A 6,000-nucleotide genomic window follows, 5' to 3' on the forward strand; every position below is an offset into this window, starting at 1 on the left:
TCATGAAAGTTTGATAACTAAATAGAAAAAAAAATGACGGGTTTACCCAGAATTAACCGGATTAACCCATCAAACTAAGTTACCCGTTAAGCCTAGGATTCATATCATGAAAATCTGATAACTAAATAAATTTTTTTTTAACATTAATAAACTAAATCAAAACAAAAAAATTCATTAAAAAAAATTAAAAAGAAAAAAAAAAAACAGTTATATATAATATAATACAATACAATACAATATAATAATAATTATTATAATTATAATTATAATTATAATTATAATTATAATGAAAAAACATGGGGAAAATAAAAAAAAACGTGAGGAAAGCTAAATTCTCAACGAACTCAATATTGAAAAAATAAATTCGACAAAGATAATTTTAAAAAAAATATGGGGGAAACACTGCAGCCAAACAAAAACCATGTAAGGGAAATACTGTAGTAATCCATAGTATTTGTTTTTTTTTTTTAAAAAGCTACAAAACTAAGTTCTCAACTAGTTTAATATATAAAAAAAAACCTAAAAAGGCTATTTTTTTTTAAAAAAGTCAATTTTGGGTAAAAGAAATGAAAAAAAAAAACATGTAAAAAAAAGGAAACAAAAGCAAAAAAAAAAAAAAAACACGTGGAGAAAACTACAGTGTTTTAAAGAAAAAAACAAAATTTTCAACTAGCTCAATAGTAAAAAAAAAAAATAAAAAAAATCTAAAAAAAACAAAAAAAGAAAATATGTAAGAAAAGAAAATTTTGGAAAAAAAAAAAAACAAATAAAAAAAATACAAAAAAACATGTGGGGAAAGCTAAAGCTAGATTATCAGCCAGCTCAATATTGAAAAAATAAATTCGATAAAGATAATTTTTTAAAAAAAAAATATGTGGGGAAACACTGCAACAAAACAAAAACTATATAGAGGAAACATTGTAGCAATCCATATTGTTTTTGTTTTTTTTTTTTAAAATACAAAGCTAAATTCTCAACCAACCTAATATAAAAAAAAAAAAAACAAAATCTACAAAGACCATTTTGAAAAAAAATAAAAATAAAGAAATCATAAAAAGAAAAAAGAAAACAATGTATGAGAATATTATAGTAATCCACAATGTTTTAAAGAAAAAAAAACTACATAGTTAAATTTTCAACCAGCTCAATATTTAAAAAAATTAGCAAAGATAATTTTGAAACAAAAAAAAGAAGAAATCAATTTTGGGTAAAAAAAAAATAGAAAAAAAAACATGTAAAAAAAAAACCTGTTGCTACAGTGAAAAACCCACGCGTTTTAGAGTGTTCTACTAGATATATGACCCATGCGATGCCGCGGGCCATGTTTTTTTGTATAAAAAATATTAAAAAAAACAAAAATTTAAAAATATTGGGTTTTTCTGCAAAGTTATACCCAAGAATCTTGGGTTTGGCTGCAACACCTGACCTAGAGTAATATTTATAATATTAATAATAAAATTAAACTTGCATAACCCAAGTTTAAGTGAGCCTGACTGCAGCACCGGACCCAAGAATATTTGATGTGGGTCTGGTTATAAGGTCGTGCCATAAAAGTGTGATAATTAAATAGATTAATTAAAAAAAATCCATAGGAAGGAAAAAACTAATAAAAAAAAGAAAAAAATAGAATTAATTGGGTTAATCCTTTAAACCAGGTTATCCCGTAAAATCTGGGATTCGCGCTATGAAAGTTTGATAACTAAATAGAAAAAAATGATAGGTTTCCCAAAATTAACTGGGTTAACCCATCAAACCAAGTTAACCCGTCATGCTCAAGACACGTGTCATTAAAAAATGAAAGTCTGATAATCAAATAGATAGAAAATTAACTTTAAAAAACTAAACTAAATGAAAACAATAACTTCTCAAATCAGGTTAACCCATCAAACCTGAGATTCGTATCATGAAAATCTGATAACTAAATAAAAAAAATTTAACACTAACAAATTAAATAAAAAAAATCATTAAAAAAAAATTTAAAAGAAAAAAAATTTAAGACTATAGTGATCCATAGTGTTTTTTTTTTTTTTGAAAAAAGCTACAAAGCTAAGTTTTCAACCAGCTCAATATATATAAAAAAAAATTGAGAAAGACTATTTAAAAAAAAGAGTCAATTTTTGGGTAAAATAAATAAAAATACATGTAAAAAAAAGGAAAAAAAAAGGGAAATAAAAACTCATGGGGCAAGCTACAGTGTTTTAAAGAAAAAAAACTAAATTTTCAACCAGCTCAATAGTAAAAAAGTAAAATCAACAAAAATAATTCTGAAAAAAAAACAAAACAACAAAAAAAGAAAATATGTAAAAAATGACAATTTTGAAAAAAAAAAACAAATAAAAAAAAACATGCGGGGAAAGCTAAAACTAGATTATCAGCTAGCTTAATATTAAAAAAAAAAATTTGATAAAGATAATTTTTTTAAAAAAAATATGTGGGGAAACACTGCAGCAAAACAAAAACTATGTAGGTTCATATTGTTTTTTTTTTAAAAAAAAAAACTATAAAGCTAAATTCTCAACCAACTTAATATAAAAAAATAAAATAAAATCTACAAATACCATTTTGAAAAAAAAAAAAATAAATCATAAAAAAAATAATGTATGAGAATATTATAGCAATCCACAATGTCTTAAAGAAAAAAACTACATAGTTAAATTTTCAACAATCTCAATATTTAAAAAAATTAGTAAAGATAATTTTGAAAAAAAAAAAGAAGAAGAAGAAGTCAATTTTGGGTAAAAAAAAGGTGGTGAAAACAAAAAAAAACAAAAGTTACTACAGTGAAAAACCCACGCGTTTTAGAGTATTCTATAATAATATATAAATTTTCTAATACAGTAAAACCTTCTCTCTAGAAGGCTATCTCGTATACTCTCTCTTTCTTATATTTTAACTATCCTTGATTGTCGACTTACAATTACCATTACATATATTACACTCAAATTGTTCAACCTAGCGTAAATATAGAATAAAAGAAAATAAAATCTCGATGTGAAATGAACACTTGGAATAAAAAAAAGATAAATGATATAAATATTAAAATGTGATATGTGTAATGGAGAGGAAGACATCTAAGAATAAGTTTAAATGTATTGACTAAATGAAAAGAAAATTATGTATTTTGGGTTTAAAATTTATAATGCTTGTAAAATAGATAACAGGTTTTAATGGATAAAGTAATAAAAAAAATAATCCAAAGAACTAGTGTGATAATAAAATATAAGCTATAAAAAAGGATAATAAAAAGAAAAGGTAAAATTGATAGTACAAGCACTATTCAAAATTAGTAATGTTATCGTGAAATAATAATAAATCTAATAATAAATAAATAAATATATTTTAAAATAAAAAATTGATCTTGAGTTGAATAATTGATAAGATTTATATACAAGGATTAAGTTAAAAAAATTCAGATTTTTAATAAAAAAATCACAAATCAACTATTTTTAAATTAACATGTAGAATTCTCAATTAAATTGACGGATTAAACTATAATATTGCAGGGAGTTTCTTGATATGATGTGCTACCTTGTTTTAAAATTTTAGATTGAAAAATTATTAATTAGCATAAAACCAGCCTATAAATAGGCTGTTTCTAATAGCCATGAACTATTAGAGAAGAAAAGCTTCTATCCATCATTTTTCCCCGAGTTTTCTTTGAAATTTACCTAATAAAGGTTGATAAAGGTCTCATAACAAAATTTTGACCTATTTTATTTTTAATTTATTTTAAAGGGCTAAAATTTGGAATCTAAAGATTGAGGACTGATTTTTTTTTTTGATGGAGTGTGATTTGATAATGTATAAAAGAATCAAGGACAAATCATTAGGATATTCTGCTAATCATTTTCAATTTTTAAATTTGAATCAAATTTAAATTTGAGAAAAAGAGAGGATGAGTTTGCGAGACTTTGAAACTTCTGTACAACTAGTTCTCCACAGGACATAAAACCATACCCATATGAACCCTCACCGTGAACCAGCACCACACAATTTCCCCATTAAAAAAATAATAATAAATAAGATTAGTTCCTCTTACATGCTTCCCTCACGCCATTATTCTATTTTCATTGAAGGCCAATAGCAATAGCTCTCTCTCATCTCGCAGTGTCCAAGACCCAACAATAACTACCATTAGTTGGTTCTTTAGCATACATAACCTCACATTATTTCCTTCTCCTTCAGACACTGGCCCACACATGCCAACCATAGGTAACAATCTCCCCATCCAAAAACCAGCAACGTAATCTCGTAGCTCCATAACTATCACCGATCAACGCCTTCTCCTAAACCATAATGCAAGGCACTCTTCAGCATGGCAGATCCACGACAACCCAACAATAACAATCAGAAAAGAAAAAAAGAAATTACAGTAGAGAAAGAGAGAGGCAAATCTAAAAAAAAAAAATACAAATAAATAAAAACTACTATCTTGTGTTGATTTCTTTGTCTTGCAGGTAGTGGTGATACTCACCGTTAGTAGAGAAAGGAAGAGGTGAAAGAATCGCTTCAAATTCACCAATTTTTGCTCTTCAATCAATGACGACATGTTGTTACATGCACCCCGACAGTAACAATGGTGTGAGGAATCCACATGCCGCCACTACTCCCTCATGTCCAGTGCATTCCTCAACTTCTGACCTTTTTTGACTCAGAAGGTGTTTTGCAAATTTTGAATGGCTCTATGTGTTTTGATTACATGTAATATGTGTAATTCTAAGTGTGTGAGAGTGAATTAGTGAAAGGTATGAGGTTTGTATGATGTATGGTGTCACACATAGATGTGCGGTATTGGGGGTCGTTTGAAGTCGTCACCTAGTTATTTGGTTCAGGGTTGCTAGATAACCTAGGAATACTGATCTTGTCAGATATTCGAGGATAAGAGACTAGTTGTGGCTAGAAAATTTATTAACACCTAGTGCACCCTAACTAAGGTAAAATGCTTTGTGGTTTAGAGGTTTTGATGGTTTTCTGGTCTTTTTGTAGTTTAGGATTGAGATTTACTCATATGAATAAATCTAGTGTTTAAGAATTTATTATGGACTCGTGTGCCTAAATAAATTCTTAGAAAACAATTCTTCGTAATTTGAGTACTACGGTGAAAAATACTCAATTAAAATTGGTGAATATTTAGAATAACTCTAAGAATTTTCTATTCGACTCCGATATTTCAAATACCAGCCTTACTTATAGGTCCAACATTCTATACCAACATTTTTAACCATTAATTCTCATGAATTAAAAAATAGTGATTTATTGAAATATTAGCTAAATTCTCATGAATTTAATAAACTGGTTATTAAATCCTAAAATGCATGCAAATACGTATTTTGAATTTTTATATGGAAATATTACGCAATATGATTTTCTTTGTATTTTTGAGACACTTGGCCATATGCAATACAAAAAAATATTTATTTTTATTTTTTACTTGTAATTTTCTTGAGAATAAAAAAACTGAGGTTTAAGAGGAATTTTCGTAAAAAAGCAAAATCCTAAAAGGAAACTAAAACAAAGTTGTTTTTTTTTTTTCTATTTTTTAGTGTGGGTGTGTGTATATATATATTCTCTTTTTTCTTTGGGGTCTGGTCATCTCGAAAAGGTTGACCCAGCTAGGGTTGACTCAATTAGGGTTGACCTGGTTGGGTTGACCCGACAGAGTCAACTCAAAAACAAACCAAAGGAAAGAAAATAGTGACGAAATAGATCAAAGGGGTGAAAAACACAAGAACTCGAAAATTTTCAAACAAAAATAGATCAAAATAGAAAAAACATGGTTCTCAATCCAAAGTGGATTTCGAACAAAGAAGGGGATGTTTCTGTTCATAATCTCCTCCCTAGATCAAGAATTAAGGGTTTAAAACTCATAATAATTGATAAAATCACATGATTTTCCCTAAAAAAGGGTTTTGGTTTCGGTTTTGGACCGAAACGCTATGATTAAATCCATTAAAACCTGTTATTAATGCTAAAAACTCCCATATTACTTATCGAAGATGA

This window comes from Populus alba, chromosome 6, assembly GCF_005239225.2.
Source record: "Populus alba chromosome 6, ASM523922v2, whole genome shotgun sequence".
In the NCBI taxonomy this organism is placed as follows: domain Eukaryota; kingdom Viridiplantae; phylum Streptophyta; class Magnoliopsida; order Malpighiales; family Salicaceae; genus Populus; species Populus alba.